The sequence below is a fragment of the Scyliorhinus torazame genome, chromosome 1, assembly GCF_047496885.1.
Source record: "Scyliorhinus torazame isolate Kashiwa2021f chromosome 1, sScyTor2.1, whole genome shotgun sequence".
Classification (NCBI taxonomy): Eukaryota; Metazoa; Chordata; class Chondrichthyes; order Carcharhiniformes; family Scyliorhinidae; genus Scyliorhinus; species Scyliorhinus torazame.
The window spans coordinates 27,029,802-27,057,039 of NC_092707.1; the positions used below are offsets into that span (position 1 = coordinate 27,029,802).

General features: G+C 47.7%; 2 long non-coding RNA genes across 2 annotated transcripts in view; one reads left to right on the forward strand and one right to left on the reverse strand.

Annotated features, from left to right (window-relative positions):
* The window catches only part of LOC140391982 (uncharacterized), a 62,881-nt gene that overhangs the window by 24,441 nt on the left and 11,202 nt on the right, over nt 1–27,238 (forward strand). Inside the window, exon 4 of the long non-coding RNA XR_011935226.1 lies at nt 4,945–26,804. This is a non-coding gene — a long non-coding RNA (uncharacterized lncRNA). The remainder of the gene's footprint in view (nt 1–4,944; nt 26,805–27,238) is intronic.
* LOC140392021 (uncharacterized) lies at nt 1,280–9,266 on the reverse strand. Its single transcript, XR_011935231.1, has 3 exons — nt 9,154–9,266; nt 1,528–1,613; nt 1,280–1,435 (listed from the first exon to the last, which is right to left on the reverse strand). It is a non-coding gene; the product is annotated as an uncharacterized lncRNA (long non-coding RNA).

Genomic DNA, 27,238 nt, shown 5'->3' on the forward strand with positions numbered 1-27,238 from the left:
GGATAGATTTTTGTTGAGTAAAGATATTAAAGGTATATGGGTCCAAGGCAAGTGCATGGGATTAGGCCACAGATCAGCCATGATCTCACTTAATGGCCTACTCCTGTTCCCATGTACCTTTGGGCTGGGTCACCATATCTTCCGATACATGTGATGGTGCACCTTCTAAATCTTGTTCTTCTTCTCTTCTGACCATGGGGGCTTGCTGTAGAATTGGTGGAGCAGGAATGGTGTGGGAGACCTGTTGTATGCAATTCCAAGAATGTGCAACTTGATTATTCATGGAGCCTTAGCCTCAGCCCTGCTGCTGCGGATGCTGAGAGTAAATGTTGCAGTGGTCTTAATGTTACGTGAAGCCTCCAGCTGATCCGCAGCCTCCGGCAGCAAGTCCAGAAAGTGAAGCCGTATTTCTGAGGGCACCAGAAAGAGTTGTGTATCTTTGGAATTCTCAACCCCAGAGGGCTGTGGATGTGGTGTGTATTCGACCGGGGATCACTGGACCTTTGGCACTGAGGGAATGAAAGGATACGGGGATCAGGCGGGAAAGTGGAATTGAGGTCGAAGATCAGCCACCATCTTATTGATTAGCGGAGCTGGCTGGAGGGGCCATTTCACCCGCTCCTGCTCCTACATCGTATTGTTATATCACATCAGGCTGGATTAGCACAGTGGGCTAAACAGCTGGCTTGTAATGCAGAACAAGGCCAGCAGCGCGGGTTCAATTCCCGTACCAGCCTCCCCGAACAGGCGCCGGAATGTGGCAACTAGGGGCGTTTCACAGTAACTTCATTGAAGCCTACTTGTGACAATAAGCAATTATTATTATTATTATTATTACTGCTCTGCAACCGGCGTGAGTACTTTTCCACTTGAAGACATTTTGGAGGCGGGTGCCTAGGTGGGGTGGGGTAAAATGTGTATTTTTTTTAAAGAACATTTCCACTAGCCAATCTCAGAAGGAGCCCTTGCGGATAATGTTGCACTCCAAACCAAATCTCCCTCACCTTGTGTCCTTCACTGCTATCGAAAGACAGGAAGTTCTCATCATCTGATTTCTAAAAATAATCTACCATATACACACAAGCCTTCAAACGTTTAATTATGCATATCTTTCTGTCGCTTCTCCGTTACCCCTCTTGTGTCTCTTTCTCTCTCCTCCATCACGCCTCTGTCCGTCCACCCTCCTTCTCTTTGCCTCATTCTTCCTCTTCTTGAAGTCAGTGCCTGCGGGGACACAATTTCTTGCTGGGGCACAGCCCCACATGGACAGCAAGCTGATTCGAGCATTGGATCACAGCCGAGCATCATTCCACCCTTACCACATGCGCATTCCCACAGTGGTCACTGGACAGTGATTTTGTCAGTGGGACCATTCGCCAAGCCGAGCAATCCTTGCACACCACTGACCCCGAGGAGCCCAGCGCGGACTTTATTTCTGGTGGGATAGAATTGAAAAGCAAGGAAGTTATACTGCACCTTAGTCAGATCACACTTGGATAGCTGCAGAGTTCTGGTCGCTACACTTACCAAAGAGATATAGAGGCACATGGAGAGGGCGCAGACAACAACGATGCCAGCAATGTGTGGATATCAGGAAAGGACCGACAAGTTCCCTTGGAAAAAGAAAGCTGAAGTCTTTAAAATGTTGAAAGGTTTGGATAGTATGAGTGCAAAGAGAATGTTTCATCCTGTGAGGCAGACATAACTAGAGGCTATCAATATATATATATATTTTAATTAATTTTATTCCAAAGTTATTGAAAAGTACAAAAACATGAATTGGAGAACATCGTCCACATCTCACGGTTTACAGTTTTGTTATGGGCCAGGGTTTAGAAAACTCCAAAGTATATCATGGAATTTACCTGACCCACGACTTTTAATAGGCTGTTAATAAGGGGCTGTTTAGCACAGGGCTAAATTGCTGGTTTTGAAAGCAGACCAAGGCAGGCCAGCAGCACGGTTCAATTCCCGTAACAGCCTCCCCGAACAGGCGCTGGAATGTGGCGACTAGGGGCTTTTCACAGTAACTTCATTTGAAGCCTACTTGTGACAATAAGCGATTTTCATTTCATTTCATTTCAATAGATTTTGGTTATGGGGAGCACAAGGGTGTGATGCAACAGAGACCTTAAGTATTTTAAAAACAAAACAATGTTTCTTCTATGAACCCAGTTAACATTTTATGAACACACAGTAAACATCTTATCAAATACCAACACACGTAACCCCACAGATACAATACTCTATAGGTAACCCTTAATACCTTTCCTAGCAATATCCATAAGTTAAACCTTTTTTACAAAGATAGCAGGTTTAAATTCTCTACAGAAAGAAGTAGTACTTTGAATCATCAATGAGCAGAAGACATTCTTTAGCTTGTAGAGAGAAAGATAATTTTACACATCTGCTTGCTTTGAATACAGCACTCCAATTCTGAAAACGAGACCAAAAACAGAGCCACAAAGCAGCTTTTCAGCTCAAAACAAGAGTAAAAAGACAGTCAGACAGCCCAGCTCCACCCACACACTGACATCGCTGCAGCTATTTGATAAACACCCATTTCTTAAAGGTACATCCACCTGACAGTTTGTACAAGTTTTTCCCCCTTTTTAACACCCCTCTCCCCGCGATGAACAATTCCACAAACATGGCCATGAACAGTACCCACCATGTCACAAAGCCCTCTGCTGATCCCCTCAATTGAAACTTAATCTTCTCCAGCCAGAGGAAGTCATACAGGTCCCCCAGCCAGGCCGCCACCACAGGCAAAGTTGTCGACCGCCATTCCATCACAATACTTCACTGGGCGACGAGAGAGGTGAAGGACACAAAATCGGCCTTCCTTCCCTCCATCAGCTCCAGCACTTCCGATACCCCAAAAATTGCCACCATAGAGTCTGGCCCGGCATCTACCCCCACAATCTTTGCGAGTGTCCCGAACACCCCCTCCTAGCATCTCCAACTTTCAGACTTCTCGACTTTCCAACCCACAGACAACAATCAGTAGGAATAAACAACAACACCTCCTCCACGATAGTCCTCAACACCGGGGTCCCACAAGGCTGCCTGTATCGCCCCCTACTATACTCCCTATACACACACAACTGATGGCAAAATTTGGTTCCAACTCCGTCTACAAGTTTGTTGACGACACAACCATATTAGGTCGGATCTCGAACAAAGACGAGTCAGAATACAGGAGAGAGATAGAGAATCTAGTGGGGTGGTGTAACGTCAACAATCTATCCCTCAGGATAGCACGGTGGCGCAGTGGTTAGCATTGCTGCCTCACGGCACCGAGGTCCCAGGTTCGATCCCGGCTCTGGATCACTGTCCGTGTGGAGCTTGCACATCCTCCCCGTGTTTACATGGGTTTCGCCCCCACAACCCAAAAGATGTGCAGGGTAGAAGGACCTAAAGAGATAGCTAAGAAGAGCCAGATGGGGACATGAGAAGTCTTTGGCAGGTAGAATCAAGGATAACCCTAAAGCTTTCTATAGATATGTCAGGAATAAAAGAATGACTAGGGTAAGAGTAGGGCCTTTCAAGGACAGTAGTGGGAAGTTGTGCTTGGAGTCCGAGGAGATAGAAGAGGTGCTAAATGAATATTTTTCATCAGTATTCACACAGGAAAAAGACAATGTTGTCGAGGAGAATACTGAGATTCAGGCTACTAGACTAGAAGGGCTTGAGGTTCATAAGGAGGAGGTGTTAACAATTCTGGAAAGTGTGAAAATAGATAAGTTCCCTGGGTCGGATGGGATTTATCCTAGGATTCTCTGGGAAGCTGTTCAATTGTTCACTGTTATTCACTGTTTTGTGTAATTATGCCAACATTCCTATTTGTTCAATTTAATTGGGTGAAGAATTGGAAGTGGAACCAGTTAATTTTTAAATATAAATTTAGAGTACCCAATTATTATTTTTTTCCAATTAAGGGGCAATTTAGCCCGTCCAATCCACCTAACCTGCACATTTTGGGTTGTGGGGGTGAAACCCACACAGACACTGGGAGAATGTGCAAACTCCACACGGCCAGTGACCCAGGACCGGGATTCAAACCCGGGTTCTCTGCGCCGTAGTCCCAGTGCGAACCACTGTGCCGCGTGCCGCCCGGAACCAGCTTTTACTAGCCATGAATGATTAATTTTTAACGCTCCATCCACTTCCAAAATGAAAACTGTCAAGGAGGTCTCATTAAACACCTCGCAGGATCCTTATCTAGACAGGAAGACCTAACGGGTTTACTCACTGATTCACAATATTCATTTGCTGCAGATACACCCACAGTGCTGTTAGGGAGGGAGCACTACGGTTTTGACATAGCGACAGTGAAATACCAGCAATACATTTCCAAGACGGCATGGTGTGAGGCTTGGAAATGATGGTCTTCCTATGCATTTGCTGCCCTTGTTCTTCTCGGGGTTAGAGGTGACATGTTTGAAGGTGCTGTCAGAGGCTTGGTGAGTTGCTGGAGTTGACCTTGCATATGGTACACAGCACCATCACTGATTGGCGATCGTGGACTGGTGGTGAATGGAGTGTCCATCAAGTGGGCTGCTTCGTCCTGGGTGGTGTCGAGCTTTATGATGGGTGTTGGAGCTGCACTCATCCAGGCAAATGTAGAATTTTCCCTCACACCAATGACTTGTGCCTTGGAGATGGACTTTGGGGAGTCAGGAGCTGAGTTAGTCAATGTTGAATGTAAATCTCCGATTGTCCAGTTTGTGGTGTTGGCTGATCAGAATTTCAATCCCATTGACTTTATTTCCATGTGATGATGGAATACATAAAATCTAGCCAGCCCAGTCCCTCGGCATGGCAGGAGGCTAAATGATTAGACCCTTCAACATTGATGTAGGTTGATCCGACATTTATTAAAACCAACTGAAATCTTGACTTTAACCTTACACTATGTTGAATCTGTTCAATCTCTTACAGTATCATCATTGGCCAATACCTTGAGGGGTCCTTCATCTAACCATGGATATGAACACACTGAGACCCAAGTGAACGCCACAAATCGACAGCTCTACAGGTGGAAGCAAATCCAGGAGAAAGCAGGAGATGCAGTCCATGGCATCAACATCTCTTTGGTTTGCAATGGTTTCTATGGTGACGCAGTGGTCTACGGCTAATGCTACTTTGCTGGTGGTGTCCAATAATCTGTTCAACAGTGAAAGTTTGTGGAATAATAAATATCCGACTGGGAATGTCAGGCTGAAATGGTCAGGCCACAGGTGACCTCAAACCATGAGGACATAGCTCATGTGTTCTCCTCCCACCCCCACGCCATCTTTTTCCCCCTTTCTCCACCTCTCTCTTGAAGGCTCTACCTTTGTTGGGATCCAGGCCCATAGACAACAGTTCCCCTCTGGTATCGCACCAAGTGGCCATTCACTGTATGGGAACTTTAGACATTTAGCAGGCTATGTGGCCTTGATCAGAGGCTCCGTACCCTAGCTTCAGACAGTGTCCTCATGCATGCATCTTCCAGTAGTGGTCACTGGACTCGGATTCAGGAGCAAGCATCGTAGCATTTTCTTAATCGCCAGGGATGTGGAAGCCAATGTTAACAACCTTACTGCCGCCCCCCGCCCCAGATGAGATCAGCTAACTTGGTATGGACCAGAGATTGAACCTAGGCCTCTGTGGCTCAGTTCCACGCTGGGCATTATTGTCAAATCAGTGAGCCCCGAAATGACCTTTAAACCCCCTCCAAAGATTTGCAGGTTTGATGGATTGGCCATGCTAAATTGCCCTTAATGTCCAAAAAAGGTTAGGTGGGGTTACTGGGTTATGGGGATAGGGTGGAGGTGTGGGCTTGGGTAGGGTACGCTTTCCAAGGGCCGGTGCAGACTCGATGGGCCGAATGGCCTCCTTCTGCACTGTAAATTCTATGATGATTCTATGATGGTTCTAGGATTAGGCCCTTGCGCAGAAGCCCATTCAACTGAGGACATGGTTGCAGACTCTGTCTGAAACAGTCTGTGGCCAGGTGGAAAGTAAGTAGAGAAACCTGCAGGAGAAACAGCTCTTACTATGAGAAACCTGTTGACCATCTCCATTAATGTCTGTGGTAAAGAGAACCGCCTCTGAAGGAAGTGGAAGCGTGTGGAAATCTTTCCGTTGCTACGGACGCTGTGCAGTGATGAGCTGCTGCTGCTTAAAATATTATTTGGCAGGGCCTCTGTCACCAGGCAGTGCACAATTGTTCACCTTTAACCTTGTCCCTCAATCCCAGTTCATCTCTAGGAGATTGATACAAGATTAACCCCATCCTTTGCATGTATTTCGTACCATGTGGTGAATCAGGTGGCATAATCACAACAAGTTTGGCAAGCGCCGAAATCCTGTTGGACAACACTATTGTAGAGTATCTGCTGCTTTACATAATTTGTGCTGCCTTTCAAAAGGAAGATAATTAAGTATGCATTCTGATAAAGTTTCCACACAACAGTTGCAAGCTGACAGCAAGCGGGTCAGTGTTGAGGTCACGGTTGAGGTTTAAGCAGGTTACGCAACCTTTCGCGTCGTTAGCACTGAATAGGTTTGCTGAATGGATAATATTCACTAATGGGAGCAGGTTCAAGGGGCCGAATGGCCATCTGCTGCTCCTAATTTGTATGTTCGTATCACCAATGTCTTTAAGGGGAAGTCCATGAGAGATTGAGAAAGGCAGGCTCATGTGGAGGTGAAGTTCCCCATAATTCAACGTTATACAAAAAGCCGCAATAATTCTTCTCAACCCCACTGTTTTTCAAATTTGTTCCTGGTATGTGGGCAAGGCTAGATTTATTGCTTCCCTGTAAGTGACCTGATGTTGACTTTTTCTGTCATTATGATGCTTATTGGGTTGTTTGATAGTTAGGTGCCTTGTTATTCAGATAACTATAATAAGGGCCAATTCTACATATAATATATGGGGTATGGTTCTTTGATAGCAAGTTGTCGACAGCCCAGCTCCCTTTGGTCCTGATGCTTGCAGTCTCCAAAACATATTGCCAATATCATGTTTACAATAATATCACGCATTCCTGCGATGCCATAGCCCTCATTGAAAGAAGTCATCGTGTCACAAACATGGCATTCCTTTGGTTACATTAGTGGTGAGAATCTTGGATATCTATTCTCCCACCCCAAGGTCAAGTCCTGTGTCCTTTAATTTACTCCTGTAAATTGGTTTTGATGAAGCAGTTACAAGCTGCAAATCTCAATTAATTTCTTATTTCTGCCGACTATACCCATTGTCCTGAGCCAAATATCTTAACTGTTGCATTGAGCAGAATTTTACACTTCCCTGGGACCAGGTCGGAAAGTGCCATGGGCTCCATCCTCAGCATCTACCCCCCACCCCCCCCCCCACCCCCCCAACCCACCCCGGATTTCCTGTCAACCCGTTGGCCTATTGGGGCTCTCAAATGACCAATTAATGACCATTTACGGGCTTCTTCTCGCCCCCGCTGCAATTTTTCCCATGTCAGGCAGAGACACAGTGACAAGTGGGAAGCTTGGGAGCTTCTAAGTCTTGGGCTGGGGCTGGTGGTGGGCAAGGGGTGGGTATCTCCTTTATGACCCCCCTTGGCCTGTTGGGGTCTCCCCGGGAATCCCTATTCTCCTTGCCCCAAACCGTTCGCCAGGACCTGCCAGTGTAGCCCATCAAAGTCCTGTTCTCTTCCCCCCCCGCCCCCCCAACTTACAAAGAACATATAAAAGTACAGCACAGGAATAGGCCCTTCAGCCCTCCAAGCCCGTGCCGACCATGCTGCCCGACTAAACTAAAATCTTCGACACTTCCTGGGTCCGTATCCCTCTATTGTTGTCATTTATCTCAAGAGACTTGGAATATAAAAGCAGGGATGTACTTCTGGAGCTTTATAAAGCATTAGTTAGGCCCCATTTAGAATACTGTGAGCAATTTTGGGCCCCACACCTCAGGAAGGACATACTGGCACTGGAGCGGGTCCAGCGGAGATTCACACGGATGATCCCAGGAATGGTAGGCCTAACATACGAAGAACGTCTGACGATCCTGGGATTATATTCATTGGAGTTTAGGAGGTTGAGGGGAGAACTAATAGAAACTTACAAGATAATGAATGACTTAGATAGGGTGGACGTAGGGAGGTTGTTTCCATTAGCAGGGGAGACTAGGACCCGGGGGCACAGCCTTAGAATAAAAGGGAGTCACTTTAGAACAGAGATGAGGAGAAATTTCTTCAGCCAGAGAGTGGTGGGTCTGTGGAATTCATTGTCACAGAGGGCGGTGGAGGCCGGGACGTTGAGTGTCTTTAAGACAGAAGTTGATAAATTCTTGATTTCTCGAGGAATTAAGGGCTATGGAGAGAGAGCGGGTAAATGGAGTTGAAATCAGCCATGATTGAATGGTGGAGTGGACTCGATGGGCCGAATGGCCTTACTTCTGCTTCTATGTCTTATGGTCTTATGGGCTTATTTCCATCCTATTCATGTATTTGTCAAGATGCCCCTTAAATGTCACTATCGTCCCTGCTTCCACCACCTCCTCCGGTAGCGAGTTCCAGGCACCCACTACCCTCTGTGTAAAAAAACTTGCCTCGTACATCTCCTTCAAACCTTTCCCCTCGCACCTTAAACCTATGCCCCCTAGTAATTGACCCCTCTACCCTGGGAAAAAGCCTCTGACTCTCCACTCTGTCTATGCCCCTCATAATTTTGTAGACCTCTATCAAGTCGCCCCTCAACCTCCGAGGTTCCAGTCAGAACAAACTGAGTTTATTCAACCTGTCCTCTTAACTAATGCCCTCCATGCCAGGCAACATCCCAGTAAATCTCTTCTGCACCCTCTCCAAAGCCTCCACATCCTTCTGTTCCCCACTGGGGCTATTGCAAAGATTCATTGTGGACTGCGTGCAGTCCCAGCAGTGGCCACCTGCTCCTGGTGGAGCTGCTGGGACCAGAGAGTTTCCGACCATTTGATTGACTGGCAGCTCTCGGAGGCAGGTGTTCCTCAATCTCCCCTTTAGCCAGTTAGCGCCGTGCTGAATGGTGAATAGATGGCGGAGTGGGAGCGGGTTCACCCACGCCCCGCACTGACATTTATGCCACAGTTTTTAAATCCCATGATGGATCCGGATGCATATCACCATTCTTCTTTATTTGTTCACTCACCTGCAATGGCTCTCCCATCCTTCCCGATCACAGCACCCAGCCGCTGCTTCATTGAATCCAGTCTGCACAGTTCTATCTATAACTCCATTGCACATGCATCAGCAAACAAAAACAGCTGGCAATGGCATCACTGATCAATCTTTGCCACCATTTTCTCTGTCGGTACTGCTGCCTTGCGCCAACCTTCCCTGGCATCACAATGGGGTGGGGGAAAGATGTGGCAACAGTAAAAAAAAAAAGGCCACGCAGAAAACTCCAAATGTTTCTTTTTAAACACAGAGGCTCAAGGTGACTGAGAATCCCCCAGGCTCAGTATAAAAATTCTCCCATCTGGTTTTCCACCACTCCTGAGCTCGGAAATGAGCTTCCCCTTTCTATTCCTGATGGGCACACACTGACGCTCGTTGGGGAGTGCACATTTGTGGATGACAGGGTGGTGGCAAGGGTTAGATTTGCGATTGCTCCCGTGGCCAAAGAATCTGGTGAAAAGTTAAGAGCCTGTGCTCGTGCATGACAAATGGCTAAGCTGCCCGTTGAATCACATTCTGCCAAGTGAGGCAGTTCCAGAAGGAAGGGGGTGGGAGCAAAACTAGCATAGACTTCAACTCGTGTTGGATAAGTTGTGCGAGGTTGTATACTGCATTCAGATACCAACTGAAACTGGCTGGAACTTAATGAGAAAGTATGATCAATTTAGTTAGATTTGCCTAACATCTTACTAACCGGTCTCGAGCCACAATGGAAACGGGGACTAATATTGCATGCTCATAATGATGATGTTTTATTAACACTGATTAATCTTTCACTAACTGGCTTTTCTAATTGTGGACTGGAAGCCGCAGTCCAGTTATACTGAGGCTGTTGGACACTGAAATCAGGTTGCATGAATAACAGAGAGAGCTTGATGTTGAATAATTGCCAATTTAGATGCAAAATCCCTTCAGCCTCAGTATTTCCAGCTGCTCGCCCTGGTTTTCTGCTGGTCTGCTTGCTAGACTTGTCCTGACAAGTGCGATGTTATCTGTGGCAGGGATTTCCAGAGATGCCCAAGAACAACAGGACACTGCATGCAGTGTAGTGCACAGTGAACGACGTTGTTGCTGGGAATTATTTGGGGTGGGTGAGGGGAATGGGTCAGTAATCGAGAGATTCCCTCGTCCACAAGGGGTTACTCAAGCACACATCAGATTTCATGTTATAATGAGACCGAGGATCTTCTAGGCTGTCGCTGTAAGTACTAACACTTGTCATATTAGAGAATTCCCCACACTCTCAAACACAGGGGGTGGGATTCTCTCGCCCGGGGCCGGGCTGGAGAATCCCTGCGACCGGCGAGAATCGCGCCACGCCGCCCCGACGCTGGCACGCGATTCTCCGTCGAGTGGAGAATCGGCGCCATTGGCGCCGGCGTGGTTAGCGCAGCACCGGTCGGGGGCCGCTCTAAGTGGCCGGCCCACCGATTCTCAGCCCGGGATGGGCCGAGCGGCCGTCGTAAAAACGCAGAGTCCCGCCGGTGCCGTCCACACCTGCTCTCAGCCACCGGGAACTCGGCGTGGAAGGGTCGGGGGACGGCCTGTGGCGGGGGAAGGGGGGTCCGACCCCGGTGGATGCCTCCAATGTGGCCTGGCCCGCGATCGGGGCCCACCGATCGGCGGGCCGGCCTCTCTGGCTGGGGGCCTCCTTTCTTCCACGCCGGCCCTCTAGTCTTGCGCCATGTTGCGTCGGGGCCGGCGCGTTGAAGAAAGCCACTGCGCGTTGGTGTCGGTGCCACTGCGCATGCGCGGATCCCGCGGCGCCCAGTTGCCGCCAGGATCAGCAGCTAGAACGCGTGAACCGCTCCAGTGCCGTGCTGGCCCCCTGTAGGGGCCAGAATTGCTGATCCTGAGGCCGTGTTGACGCCGTCAAGAAACGCGACGGCGTTTCCGTCGGCGTCAACTCTTAGCCTCAGGATCACAGAATCCCGCCCCCGAGCTTTGTTCCGACAGCTCGTGTTATCAAAAGTAAGGAAATGCTGGCTTAAAGCCCTGTAAGAAAGAAAGGTTGAAGTACTACCACCGATTGAGAATTGCACTAACACTTAACCAGCGCCTGTGATTGTTATTTTGCGAATATAAGGGCAGAACATGTTGTCAAAAAGGATGGGAGATACACTCTGGTGAATAGAAAGGTAACAGCTAGGAGGCATGGGTTTTACCAGCCTGCAGATAGTTGGTGGATGATGAGGCTGAAGGCAACGAGCTATTCAACCCTTTGAGCTCCTGGGAACGATTGTGTTGGAGGGAGGAGACAGAGTGGGGCGTAGCGAGGAGCAACAGCATGTAGTGTGGGGTAACTGGAGCGTAGGAGGAACAAGAGAGATAGGTTCGGTGGAACAGCAGTCCTTGGACATCTCAATAAAATAGAACGAGGGACACAAGCCTGTGAGGGAGCCAAGAGTTGAAGGGAAGCATTGCCTATCAGATTACAAGCATAACCAGCTGCAGGTGCAACAAAACATGGGAGAACAAGTCACATTAAATGAGTTACCAGCCTCCGAGTATGCTACTTTCCTAACATCTTGGTCTAACGCATGTTTACTTGCACAATGATTTGACTAATCGGCTACTAATTTTGATACTAACACTTCAAACTAACATTTCAAACTAACACTTCAAACTAATACTTTGGACAAATTTATTACTGATATCCTAATATTAAGCTGATGTATAGTGCACCACTTCAGAGTGCTCCATAAGACCATAAGACATAGGAGCAGAATTAGGCCACTCGGCCCATCGGGTCTGCTCCGCCATTCAATCATGGCTGATATTTTTCTCATCCCCATTCTCTGAGATTGAAAGCAGCTGAATTGCAGCCATGTCTGCTTCGATGCGTCTTCACAAACCGCTTCCCACTGCACCGTGTTCAGGCACGGAATTTGACCAGGATCATTGATTAACGTCTCCTTGCACTGTTGCAACACTAAATGAAAGAGTTGGATTTATGTAGTACGTTTACAAACCACCAGGGGCTGAATTCTCCGCCGTGGGGATTCTCCATTCTGCCGACAGCCCAGGGGTTTCCCGACGGCATGGGACTGCCCCACAATGGGAAACCCCATTGACCAGACGGCGAAACGCAGAACCCCATTGACCAGGCGGAGAAATCTGGTGCGGCAGAACAGAGAAACCCGCCCCAGATATCTCAAAGCACCTTGCAGCTAATGCAGCAAATGCAGCAGCCAATTTGAGCACAGCCAGCTCCCACAAACAGCAATGTGATGATGAACCAGATAATCAGTTTTTCGAGATGTGGACTGAGGGATAAATATTGCCCAGGACACCAGGGGTAATATCCCTGCCCTTAACTTTGTACTAGTAATATAGGATCTTTTATATTGACCCAACTGGGCAAATGGAGCCTTGGCTTAAGATCTCATCCAAAAATATTCCCTCAGTACTGTGCAGGCGTGTCAGCCTCAATTTGTGTGCTGAAGTCCTCGAGTGGGAGTTGAACCCAGAACCCTACGACTCGGAGGTGAGAGTACTACCAGTGGAGCCGCAGCTGATATTTGAATTGTAGACGAGCAGGGAAATGGAAATCAAAACTCAGTTGTGACGTGTGAATGGTGCATTTACAATAATAACATGACAATTGGCAGCAATGTCAGTTGATTTAAAAGTGGGCCATCACTTTGGCTCATCTGCTGTGGAATCCCTCACCCACCCCTTTGTTAAGCTTTAGACTTGACTATTCTCGCTCTTCGGACCAGCTTCCCGACTTCCATCCACATTAACTTGAGCTGCACCAAATCTCTGCTGCTTCCGAACTCAAGCCAAATCCCGTTCACCCATCATTCCTGGGCTCGCTGGCCGACACTGGCTCTCGGTCCAGAAAGCGTCTCAATTTTAAAATTCTGATCCTTGTTTATAATATCACTCCATGGCCTTTCCCCTTCACTACCTTTATTACCTCCTCTCGCCCGACAACCCGGGGCGAGCTCTGCGCCCCTCCAAATCTGGCCCCTTGTGCAGTCTTGATTTTCACCCCTCTTCCATTGGTGTCCATGCTTTGGAGCTCTGGAATTCCCCTCCTGACCCCGAAGGTGGTCCGTAAAGGCTGCCTCTTTTGACCAAGGCTTTGGTTAGCCGTCCTCCCGGCTCCTTGCGTGGCACTCTGATCTTGTTGGCAAACGCAGTCGAACATTCCTGCAAATTGCCATGGGATGTTCTGCAATGTTAACGGTGCTACATAAATGGGGGGGGGGGGGGGGTGCGGCATGGTGGCGCAGTGGTTAGCACTGCTGCCTCATGGCACCGTGGACCGGGTTCAATCCCGGCCCCGGGTCACTGTCCGTGTGTGTGGAGTTTGCACATTCCCCCCGTGTCTCACCACCACAACCAAAAGATGTGCAGGGTAGGTGGATTGGCCATGCTAAAATGCCCCTTAATTAGAAAAAATAATGAACTAAAGGTGCTACATAAATGCAAGCTGTTGTTGTTGAGAAAATTCAGGGAACAGGCTTCAAGATCAGATCCAAAAGAGCTAGATTTTGAAACGGCTTCAGAACTCCTCCGCCACGTTCAGTATTTGGCAATAAAAAACCTGAAGAACAATTATTGTTTTGCCAATAATAGATGAGGTTAAATATTATTCAGCATAGATTCCAGTTAAATGTTACCCAGCTGTCCTTTATTATATTCATGTTTTCAGTATTGTAATTACAGTGTGGTTCACTGCTAATTATATTGTGGTTAATTGCCTTTCTGCCTCCTTTTTATTAAGAAGTATTTTTTTGTGTCGAGTTAGTTCATTTCTGCCAGGGCGGCAGTTGGAGTTACTGCACTTGGACTGAAGTGCCCTGGGCTAAGCTGGGGCTAAGTCAGCCTACGTAACTGTGGCAACCGTGCACACCATCTACAAGATGCACTGCAGGAGCTCAGCAAGGTTCCTCAGACAGCACCTTCCAAACCCATGACCGCTACCACCTAGAAGGACAAGGGCAGCAGATACCTGGGAGCATCACTACCTGAAGGTTGCCCTCCAAGTCATTCACCACCCTGACTTGGAATTATATCCTTGTTCCTTCAATGTCGCTGGGTCAAAATCCTGGAACACCCCTCCCTAACAGCAGTGTGGGTGCGCCTACACCTCAGGGACTGGAGCGGTTCAAGAAGGCAGCTCACCACCACCTTCTGGCAGGGCAACTGGGGATGGGTGATAAATACTGGCCTAGCCAGCGATGCCCACATCCCGTCAATGACCCAGACAGCTCTCCTGTAGAAAGACGTCAGGCAAGGACAGGATCAGGTCCACCTCTGCTTCCATGGTTTAACAAGCCCACAACTCCCAACACCTCATTATCTACCCCGCACCCAAGTGTCCCAACTCGAACAGCCCTGTTCACCCATCACCCTGTGCTTGCTGATCGACACCGGCTCCAGGTCCGAGGGTGCCCTGAATTTAAAAATTCTCAAAACATGTTTCCAAATCTCTCCGTGACCTCACCATCCTTTCTTACCTCGGTAACCTCTACATCCGAGACCTCTGTGTGTTCCTCCAACTCTGGCTTTGTGTATGTGCATCCCTGATTTTAATCACTCCAGCATTGCTGTTGGTACTTGCAGATGTCTAGGCCATGTAAAGTCTAGAATTCCCTCCCTCAACCTACCTCTATCTCACACTCTCTTCCTTTATGATGCTCCTTAAAACCTACCTCTATGATCAAGCTTTTGGCCACCGATCCTATATCTCCATATATATATATATATATATATATATATATAGCTCATTAAATTTTAATTGTTAACGTTCCTGTAAAGCATCATTGGCTGTTTTGCTTCATTAAGGGCAGCACGGTAGCACAAGTGGATAGCACTGTGGCTTCACAGCGCCAGGGTCCCAGGTTCGATTCCCCGCTGGGTCACTGTCTGTGCGGAGTCTGCACGTTCTCCCTGTGTTTGCGTGGGATTCCTCCGGGTGCTCTGGTTTCCTCCCACAGTCTAAAGATGTGCAGGTTAGGTGGATTGGCCATGATAAATTGCCCTTAGTGTCCAAAAAGGTTAGGAGGGGTTATTGGGTTACGGGGATAGGGTGGAAGTGAGGGCTTAAGTGGGTCGGTGCAAACTCGATGGGCCGAATGGCCTCCTTCTGCACTGTATGTTCCATATGTCTATAAGTGTGCTACAAAGACAGCTTATGACTGGACTCGTACTGGAAAAATTACCATTTTGGCAAAGTGCTAGAGGAGTGTGGGCAACAGTGAAGTCGCCCCCTAACCAGAGTTAGCACCTTTTAGAACAGGAAGGAGAAAAATTGCTCAATTGATTTATTTTTTAATCTGTTGCAAATCGCATATAACATTGAGTAAACGGAAACTAGCCAGGTCTCTGACATGCATTCTAATGAATCAATGAGCCATTTTGTTGGATTGAAACTAACCCAGATTAATCTATTTTGGACAACCCAAACAACTGTCTCTCTAATTACAAAACTGAGCTAATGAGAGCAAAACCCTGAATGACTTTGGAACTGTTGCTGACTATTGAGCACATTGTACGGAGAGTATGAACTCGTGGAAGCAAAGGAAACCCAAGACTAGTTTGTCCTAATTTATATGCACAATTACCTCCACATGTCCTGCCCTCTCAACAACACAGGCCAGCCAGGCAACTACTGGGATGGGAAAAGCAATTGAACAAATCCTAAGCCAAACTTGTGGTTTGGGGAACTCCAGGAAACACCTCCTGTGGGAGTGTGGGCAGGGGAGTGGTAGGAGACGGTGAACAGACGGACAGGAAACTGGAGTAATGACCACAAATCAGATCACCCATGACCTTATTGAACGGTGGCGCAGGCTCAAGGGGCCGAATGGCCTACTCCTGCTCTGATATCTTGTGATTACCAAAAGGTGATGAACCAAGTTCCAGGAGATCATGGTGACCTGAGGGGCATAAACTGCCAAAACCCCACTTAGATTACATGTGTATCAATGTCTCTGACGGGAATTCGTTGTTGACGTAGCTTGCAGCCTATTCCACAATGCTCCTGCAACCTAGGGCAGGGGGAAGGCAAGAGGAAGGATTGCAGCGATTCCTTAACGCACACTATTCCAGCATAGTTGATTAGTTGCAGTAGCAGAGCGAAGGTCAGCACCTTCAGGAATAGGTGTAAATCGAAGGGGTGAAATGTGATGTCCAGGTGGGGCTGAGTCTCCAGCAGTCATATAGTCCAACCGTACAGCAAGGGAAAAGGGTAGGTTGCTGAGTTGAAGTTAGGATGTGCCAACCCAGGCCAGGTAAAGAGTGCCAAAGAGCTTGCCCATCAGTACCTTTGACCGCTGCAAACTCTGTGATTTTGCAGCTTGTTTTTTCAAAGTTTACAATTCAGGCAAGCTACAAATCTGCCGTTTAAATTTTCATGCAAATCGCAAGAATTATATTTTTAAAATCCATAAATCACCGGACACGTACAAGCGGGTCCTGATTATTGGCAGCAATGAGGAGGTGCTAGAATAGGACAAAGTAAAGCACAGAGGGGATGTGTATACGAACCAACCAAACAAATTCACGTGTTGCACAACCTAATAAATTGTTACTAACTTGCATGAAAAGAAACTAACTCTTACTAACATAAATTGCACAAACCTACCCCCCCCAACCACCACTCCCACGGTCGTCGTCCCCCTGCCAAGATGGCTGAGATGCAGAATCTGTCCGGAATTCCATCATTTGACGACCAACTGTGCCAGTGGTGCTTCACCAAGTAATTTCCATTCATTGGATAATTCTCCTATCTTAAAAGGCTCCTGACCTGCCATTGCATGTACAGAAATTATCGATCTTAGCCCAGCAGTGGCACTGAACTACACAAAGCAGGAAGGTCCTAGATTCAATCTATCAGTCACATCTGGACTTCTGATGGGAAAGGGATCAAGCTCGCTGTGAAGCCCCTTACAGTCAAACAACCCACTAGCATTTGCTGTTTATGTTCAAGCTCAGCATAGTTATGATACTGGTCTAGCAACCTGGAGATCAGTTCAAAATTCCACTGTGTGGTTAAACTGATAAATTTGGGTTATTTAAGGGCTTGAATAAGGAAAATGGCTACAATGGGATTCAGCTAAATTATTGCCATAAGCCAATCTGTTGACTAATATCCTTCAGCATTTGGGCAGCACGGTAGCACAGTGGTTAGCACTGTTGCTTCACAGCTCCAGGGTCCCAGGTTCGATTCCTGGCTTTGGTCACTATCTGTGCGGAGTCGGCACGTTCTCCCCATGTCTGCGTGGGTTTCCTCCGGGCGCTCCAGTTTCCTCCCACAAGTCCCGTTAGGTAATTTGTTGCTGTTAGGTGAATTGGACATTTTGAATTCTCCCTCTGTGTACCCGAACAGGCGCTGGAGTGTGGCGACTAGGGGCTTTTCACAGGAATTTCATTGCAGTGTTAATGTAAGCCTACTTGTGACAATAAAGATTACTTTACTTTACTTTCAGGGAAAGGGGCCTTGCCATCTCTACCTGGTCTGGTCCTCGTTTGATCCCAATACTATTCCTAGATTGTTGACCCTTAATCTCCTAAACGAGTTGAGATACCCTCAATTACAACTCGAGAGAGATGATTGGTAATACAAAGGCTTTAATTAGCAGAGAACCAGACAGCTACCGAGAAGTGTGCTCACTGCACACTGCCCACTGAACATTACCTTATATATGGCTCCCTGGGGGGGCGGAGGCGGAGTCCCCCAGGGTTCCAAACCCGGTCTTCAAGGGATCATGACATTAAAGGTACAGTTATCGTTCATCACACGAGGAACAGTAAATAAATACAGCCTTGCTTAAAGGTTGAGAGGAGATTTGATTAAGATGTTCCAAATCATGAGGGATAGATATGGACAGATTGGAAGCAAGGAACCATTCCCCTTGGTGGAATGGTTGAGGACCAATGGTCATAGATGTAAAGTGATTTGCAAAAGAACCAATGGTTACAGGAGGTTGGATCTTGTTTATGCAGCGAGTGGTTATGATCTATAATGTACTGCCTGAGGGTGTGGTTAGAGACAACTTCAATGGAGGCTTTCAAAAGGGGAATTGTGATCGGACCCGAGGGGAAAATAATTTCCTGGGCTACGGGGAGAGGAGCAGGGGGTGGGACTAGGGAAATTGCTCTTGCAATGAACCAGTGTGGATGGGTTGAATGGTGCGTTGTAACCATTCTATGATCGCATGCTCGTGTTGCCCACATCCCAAGCACACATTGAAGAGAAATAACTGCTTGAATGAGCTGCTGGAGTCTGGACATTGCTGATAGAATCGTTCTCTAGAAAGAGCCAATGCCCAGATCATATCCCTCAGTATCTGGGTATTAGCCTCACCCATCAGTAGCTGCCTGCTTGCAGATTTGGTCACCTGCTATTCGTGACTTTCGGTTTATTAGAGGGGGATTGCAAAGGAAAACTGGGCCCCATTTTAACTCTGTGGGTTTTGATTTCAGTTCAAATGTCGCCTAGGGGCTAACGGACAATCCACTTTGTCTTTTGCGCAGCAGTGGGTTTACAAAGATTAACACCCCCCGCTCGTCTATTGTTCCAAAAACGTTAACTATTGTAAGAACAGCATCCACACCACCGTTTACCTGCCGCATTGTTTATTGTTTCTAATCTTGTAGCTCTGAAGAATCAAGGAGGAGTTGCGGTGTTATAGTTTGAACTTCGCCTTTCTGGTTCGCTATCATGGGATTAGTACTTCATTGGCCTGATAGCGCTTTCAGAAAGGGGAAAGTCAATTGTGTGGTACCGAGCTACACATACACACTTGGAAGGTTTGTGTATAAGTTAGCTGATCTCAACCAGGTCAACAGCGCATGGGTTACAATTGGCCCCTGAACCCCTGGCTGGGAAAGGGGGAGATATTCACAGTGATTCCTGCTCCTCACTGAAATCCAGTGACCATGACCCTCCTCAGCATCCTCTCTGGAAACTGCATGTTGCTTGAGAATAGGATTAGGCTTCAATCTGATGTTGTTCCTCCACAATCAGATTTAGTGATGGTTACTCACTCACAGTAGCCAGCACTTTAGAAACTTTGGGATGAAAGTAGGCACCAGAGGACAACTTGACCATGTTTTTCATGTATTAAGTAGCGCAATGATTTTTTTTTTTTGTTGGTGTTTCAAAGGCAAGTATTCTTTTCTTTTAAAGGGGGCTTTAAGATCTGTCACTGTTCCAAAACAAAAGACCTGTGTTTGTGAAATTCGATGTTTAAATTGCGGTCTGAAATTTAATTCACGAATTAATCAGTAAGAGACCACGGTGGGTACAGTCTGTGGAATTCGCTTTCCCAGAAAGTAGTGGAGGCCGGGTCTTTAAATTTATACAATGCTAAGTTAGATGGATTTAAGGGTTATGGGGCAGTGGGGGGAAGACAGGAAAGTGAAACTGAGACAACATCCGGGTCAGCCATTATCTTATTAAATTGCGGAGCAGGCGCGAGGGGCCAAATGGCCTGCTCCTGCTCCTGAGGCCTATGTTCCTAACCTAGCAGTCTGGTTTGACACTAGTTATTAGATCCACGAGTGTCCGCGAGGCAGCTACTTCACCGCCACGTTGCTGAAAGGTTGAAGCTTTTTCCAGAAAGGCGGATGTCGTCCCATTCACTGATGTATTTATAACACACCTTGCCTCAATGCTTTTCTTTAAGCACCATGCGGATGTCTGTTTCTTGTTCAATTCTGTGGGGATTGTTTCTTCTACAATTTACCGCCTACTCCTCCTTGAGAGTTCAACATGGCTCTTTCTCCTATTATTCCCAACAGTCACCAGCCAAAGTCCAATGCAGGGGGTGTGTTATAAAGTTGCATGAATTGACTAATAGGAAACATCCAGAGCTGAAGGATCGCTCTTTACTAAACCACTGCATGTACTAACAAAATTAACTAGTACTAACAAATCTACTAATGATTCTTGAAGGCCTGTTCGAAGTTTTCTGTGTTTTCCTGATGAGCTCCAGCCTGAATTTACCTCATAGAATTGCTAACCGATGAATTCTAACCAAACGTTTCTGTGGCAAGAGTTTGGAGTCTGAAAACCACAACCACAAAGAAAGGTTTGTTTGTCGCTTGTGCTTTAACCCTTTCACAATGGCAAACCCTTTTCAATCCAGGGTTGACCAACCAGGTAGGTATACCCAGAGGGCATCGCCAGCCACTATATGCCCACGGGCAGTGTCAGCCTGGATTAGGGTTCAAGTTCCCATCTCCGCTTCGTGTGCAGTCAATACAATTCCTGGCATACTGTGAATAAATGCATGAATTCGAGATTCTCCCATGCTGGCTGTCAACCAGGTTCCCTCCTTGGGATGGGCTTGTGGGAACATCACTGGTTGGGACCCTATCTATCCTCTTGGGTCTAAACCTTCCCCAGGGTATTGCACGTACTGCCTCCTGTCACTGCTGTGCAGCAGACAAGGATGGGGCACAGAGGGGGTTACTGACCTGGGTTTGACAATGCCTCTTGCTGGCAAAGGAAGTCCCAACTGGAGGGGAAGGGGGCAAGACATCCATATCAAACCTTCCCACTATTTGATAACTTCACAGTAGTTGGATTGTATTGTTGCATGAGAAGATTTCTAACTCTTTCAGGACTGCACTATACACTAAATGAGATGCGGTGGGCCCATATGCCACTTGCTGTGTGGTACCGCACCCACCATTAGTTAATGTCCTTACGATTTCTCCCCTGGGTTTGCTCATAGCATTGTGCTGGAGATTTGTCTTTCGTTCCAGGAAACTCCAAGGCAAACCCACAGAGCTGGTAACCCGACCTCCGAGATATGTTGAATTGCCTAGTAATAATCCCTGCGAAGGTTTCCGCAAAAAAAAAAAGTGACTTGGGCAACTGTGAGACCCATCCCCTCCGTAGGGACCCAATGTCTTCAGTAGAAGGGAGAAAATTGGCCAGAATACAGAAATACTTTGGGAATGTTCCGTGCAGGATTTAAGGCAGGGAACAACAGGTCCTGAAAGGGTAATAAACGTGAAAAATGGGACCGGTGAAGGGGTTAAAGTGGTCAGAGGATACAGAAAACTTCCTGTACTTTCTAAAGAGGCCAGACAACTTATCCAGAAGTAAAGACATACTAATCCTTTCAACCAGGACATTCTGGTTTTACTAACCATTACTAACACCACTAATGGTTATCTGCTTACTAACAATGGAGGGAGCTCTCCCCAGCTTTGTAGTGCATGGAAGCTTGAATGATATCTGACTGGTCAGGGATGCGAATAAGAAGGTTTATTCAAAATGTTATACAAGCGTTGCGTATGGGCGGTTAGCTTTTTTGAAGGGGCACTGTCCGGTTCCGACTCAGTGACCCAGTGAGGCCAAAAATCTGAGCCCATTAAAATTTGGTCATCACCTGATCAGAGGAAATTTGAATATGAGGCTTTCAAAAATACCAAAGTAGAAGTGCATGAGTTATTGTGTGCACAGCTCAAAACGTACAGCATCTGTCTGTGCCTGGTGTTGCCTGCCAAGCTAGCCAGCAAGGTGAGAGGGAGGGGCGCTACAATTAGGCAATGCATCCTTCTCCAGACTAAAGAAGGGGATTATTGGTCAAGGACCCTAGCGCCTATTCGCTAGTTGGTAACACCTGCTGGATGTCAAGGAAAGGATGGAATTGGGCTTCGGGGCTGGCTTTTATTGAAGAGCAATATCTGGCCCTGCCTAACGATTAGCCAAATTACTGAGCTGGCAGAGACCCACAGCTAGCTGTGGGGCTGGGGGCCCCTGTTGATAAACCAGTTTCTTCCGGAGTGGCGAACCTCCGAGAGAGGGAAGTTCCGGATTTTCAATCCTGCTAAATTGCGTTCTTGCGCACAGACAGAGATGATGAGCATCCACCGGGAATGTTGTCAGCCCCGGCAGCAGGACGGTGCCCCTTCAAAGGCTTTGTAGCGACAGGAATTTCCGGCATGTCAAGCAGTTTCCTGAGTGCAAACCTTCAGCGTGGTGTCCTTATGGTCTGTCCAAGGAAGGAGGTACAAGAGAATCCCTCTCAGCCCCAGCCTCCACAAACGTGCAATTATTGCATTTTGCTATGTTTCAGGAGCTTCTCAAACATAGCAATATCCAGCCGTGCGGATGCACATTTCTTTCCAGAAGCCACTCCTCCTCTCCCCACAGTCCCCACACTCCTCCTCTCCCCACAGTCCCCACACTCCTCCTCTCCCCACAGTCCCCACACTCCTCCTCTCCCCACAGTCCCCACACTCCTCCTCTCCCCACAGTCCCCACACTCCTCCTCTCCCCACAGTCCCCACACTCCTCCTCTCCCCACAGTCCCCACACTCCTCCTCTCCCCACAGTCCCCACACTCCTCCTCTCCCCACAGTCCCCACACTCCTCCTCTCCCCACAGTCCCCACACTCCTCCTCTCCCCACAGTCCCCACACTCCTCCTCTCCCCACAGTCCCCACACTCCTCCTCTCCCCACAGTCCCCACACTCCTCCTCTCCCCACAGTCCCCACACTCCTCCTCTCCCCACAGTCCCCACACTCCTCCTCTCCCCACAGTCCCCACACTCCTCCTCTCCCCACAGTCCCCACACTCCTCCTCTCCCCACAGTCCCCACACTCCTCCTCTCCCCACAGTCCCCACACTCCTCCTCTCCCCACAGTCCCCACACTCCTCTACACTGCAGCGCTGCTTCGCCAGATAATCAGTATGTTGCTGCTGACAGAGTGACCTGCCAATTGATGTGAAACCGAGCATAGCTTTGCATCAACAACACACAGCGTTTCATACACTGTCAAAAACTCCATCTCTATTCATGCATTGATTTTTGAGATGGAGACAAAATCCTGGTGGTGTTAACAAGCAGAACACCAAAGCCTTCTCTCTCTCTCTATCCATCTCTCTCCCTCTCTCCGTGCTGCCCTCATTAAAATTTTCGGCCCTCCCCATCTATGCAATGTGCTCCTCCAATTCTGGCCTCTTGCCCATTCCAATCACTCTGCCATTGGCGGCTGGATTTTTAACTGCCCTGGTCCTAAACTCTGGAATTTCCATCCAAATCAGTTCTCTCTCTCCTCCATCCTCTCTCTCTCTCTCCTCCATCCTCTCTCTCTACTCCACCCTCTCTCCTCCACCCTCTCCGCTCCACTCTCTCTCTTTCCTCCACTCCCTCTCTCACTCCTCCACCTGTCTCTCACCCTCTTTCTTCCACCTCTCTCTCCCCTTCTCCACCTCTCTTTGTCTCTCTCTCCTCCACCTCGCTCTCTCTTCTCCACCTCACTCTCTTTTACTCTCTCTCTCCCATCCACCTCTCTCTGTCTCTCTCCTCCACCCCTCTCTCTCCTTCATCTCTCACTCTCTCCTGTCTCTCTCTCTCTCCTCCATCTCTCTCTCTCTCTCCCACCTCTCTCTCTCTCCTCCATCTCTCTTTCTCCCTCTCTCTTTCATTTCCACCTCTCTCTCCTCCACCTCTCTCTCTTCCCCCTCTCGTCTCTCTCCTCCACCCCTCTCTCGCTCTCTCCTATCTCACTCTCCTCCGTCTCTCTCTCTCTCCTCCGCCCCTCTCTCTCTCCTCCGCCCCTCTCTCTCTCCTCCATCTCTCGCTCTCTCCTATCTCTCCTCCGTCTCTCTCCTCCATCTCTCTCGCTCCCTTCCACCTCTCCTCCATCTCTCTCTCGCTCCTCCCCATCTTCACCTCTCTCCTCCACTTCTCTCTCTCTCTCTCCACCACCTTTCTCTCTCTCTCCACCTTTTTGACCAAATTCTGTTTAAGAATGCTCCCGTGGGGGCCCTTGAAACATTTTACAATGTTAAAAGTGCTATATAATAACAAGTGGTTATGGTTGTAATGGCCCATGCTTCCCCCTCCCCTGACAAACTAGACAGTGTGTAAGCAACCAGGCATTCGGAGTCCTCTCCTCTGTGGTGTATTGCTCCAGCTGTAAGGATAGTCTGTGAAATTATTTTAATTTGGTGCAGTGTGAGCCCCCAATGTGAAGCAGCACTTAATTTAGAATAAACTGTCCGCAGAGCGTGGCATCTAAAAGTCACAATTGAAAGGGCGCTGTAAGGAGGTTGGGGCTGTGAGGAGGTTGGGGCTGTGAGGAGTACACTGGAATCAGTAGGGGTGGGCTCCACGTCTAAACGGTGCCGTACTGCAAAACATATATGCTGGAAGCTTGAAACGAGAAGCCTTGCACACCCCACCACTAATGGCCCTCACCTTGAGGAGCACAACCGGTTTAATAAAAGTACAACATAAGGCAACTTCCTGCTGAATGTTTGCAACGAAAGTAAAACAGGGAACTTTGTTCTTGAAAACGGGAAATTCCTGATGATTCTTCGAAAGCGGATCGCGAACTGTTAAAGTGAATATTTTTGAGACCTGTGTACGTGTGCGCTTTTAAAAAAATCTGATATTGCACTGCGTCTTATCTGACAAAACTAATAACCAGCAACAAGTGTGTTTGCTGTTATACTAACCTCACTAACCTGATTAACCGTTACTAACAGAACTGGTATATGCAGACCTGCCAACCACCCTGTGATCAGACTTCTCACAACAAAGAGGACAAATAGGTATCGCTTATAATAGGGTCCCCATCTTCCTTCCCCACCCCGCAATTATAAAACCCTCTCCGCTCCTCCGACATGGCCTGTTAAACAGGATTTAGTACATTCGTTTATAACCCCATGCAACAGGGTACCGAGAGGCAGAGATTCAAACCCAGGAGAACTTCCAAATAAATTCCAGTGCGATTATTAGTTGGACACTTGGATCTGCCCAGTGGACCACAGAGGTCTTCAGTGACTCTGCTTGTCCCACCGTTCACTTTCTCCACACTGGTACACAACCACCGAATGGCCTCCTTCTGCACTGTCAATTCTGTGATAATGAAATTGGTCTTCCCTCGAAGCCTTCAGATTTCCCCACGCATCAAAATATAAATTGGCCTGCACCCTTAAATAAATCACCCACACACTCCAAAGCAAAATTTATCAGCAACGTTGCCAACCACCCAGGGTGTGTCCAACATGAAATTTACAAACCCCAACTCGTATTATTAAATGTTCACATGTACAGGTTTTCAAAGTTCCCCCCTCGTTGAGCTCTGCCAATTTGTGGACGATCTTTCGGGCGGCGCTGAGGAAGATAGTGCAATGAAAGATCCAGGTTCAGTCACGGGCCTGCATCCAGTAAACCCATCTTGGGCATGACGAGGACTAGACTGAGCTTCTGTGCTCCTGATCTTCAGGAGGGAAAATCGGAGAGAATTCCGCCATTCCCCATTGGATAGGTGGTCCACTATCAGATCCCCCATCGGGTTGATGGATATTTAACTGGTCTGGGTTCACACGTGAGGAATGACCACTTGCTATGACCACTTCAAGTGAGGGATAAAACCATGGGCAGCCCAGGAGGAGGCTGCTTAACCCATTTAATTCTCTGAAAGGGCCATCCAGTTTGTTCCACTCGCCTTCCCTTCCTCAAGATCCATCCCTTTCCAAGTATCCTTTTCCTCCACCGTTTCTGAAAATTCCACATCCTAACAGTTCTCTGCACAGAAGGAGGTTTCCCAATCTCTCACTTTGTTTCTTTTTGATGAGAATCTGTAATATATGGCCCCTGCATAAACTTCACATATGTAAAACTCTGCTGTCCGTATTCCATGCGGCGCCAAGTCTCTCTCGCCCATCCTTGCATTGCCTGCAATTTAAAATTCTTATCATCTTGTTTAAATCCCTCCATTGTCCTGTCTCCACACTCCTCCCTCATCTATTTCGGGAAGTTCCTCCCATATTTTCCCCAAACTCCCTTTTCCTCCAGCTCCGGCCTTCTGTGTCACCCGCTGCTTCACCCAAACAATGGCAGCACTTTTGGCTGCCTGAGGTCTAGGCCTCTGGAATTCGCTGCCTGGCCCAGTGTTTGCCCTGGTTGCACCTCAGTCCTACTCCTGCAATACTCCCTGGAGGGTGACACCTAGCTGGCGCTTTTAAAAATGTATTCTCCCATGGGGTGTGGGTGTCCCTGGCAGGGCCAGCATTTGTTACCCATCCCAAAGTGCGCTCCCATTGGCTGGCTTGCTAGGCCATTTCAGAGCGCAGTTAAGAGTCAACCACAGTGCTGTGTGTCTGGAGTCACATGTAGGCCAGACCAGGTAAGGGCGGCGGATTTCCTTCCCTGATGGACTTTAGTGAACCAGATAGGTTTTTAAAGCAGCAGTTGTCATGGTCACCATTACTGACACTAGCTTTCAATTCCAGATTTATTAATTGAATTTACATTCCACCCGCTGCCCATGGGTAGGGGGGGATTTGAACCTGTGTCACCAGAGCATTAGCCTGGACCACTGGGTGACATTGCCACAGAGTTACACAGTAGCAATGGCAAAGACATGAGAGCCGGTTGCTCGGCTCACGATTTTATTTGGGATCTACTGTGTGAGATAGGTTAGGACCTAACGGGTCACTATCTGTTTGGCAAACATTTTACTCTTGGGTGGAGCAATGCCATTTGTCACAATGGAATCCAAGATGCATTTGGTGCAATGAATGGTTGTTATTCCTCCCCAGGTTTTTCCCGTCCTCTTCTTCAAGACACTACTCGCCAAAATAGGATAAGGTTCTCTGGGCGTTGGCTGCCCCTCAGCACCTCACCCAGGTATCATTTACTTACTTGCGAGTCCAACCAGTGAGGGTTGGCAAAGCTATTTCATTGTGTGGGTTGAGGAGGCAACACAGGAAAAACCCAGTCCTGCCTCCACCTGAAACCCAAGTCCCCAAGTCAGCACAACGTTTGGAAAGGTTGAATCTTCCCTTCTGTAGCCCTGGAGAACTCCAGCAAATGATACCATTCCATTCACTGCCCCAACAAACTCCGAACTGACAGTGGGGCATTTGGGTATGTTTTACATTTCCAAAAAAGGTTGCAAAGCCTTTTAAACCTTCCAAGTGAAAAATCATAGAACGGAAACGAGACAAAGCAGAAAGTTGAAACTTTTGAAGTCCTATCACTCGTGATAAAATGCCCATTTGACCAACGAGTTAGGAATTTAGAGCAAAGCTGTTTAAAAGCAAAAAGGAAATAAAATTGAA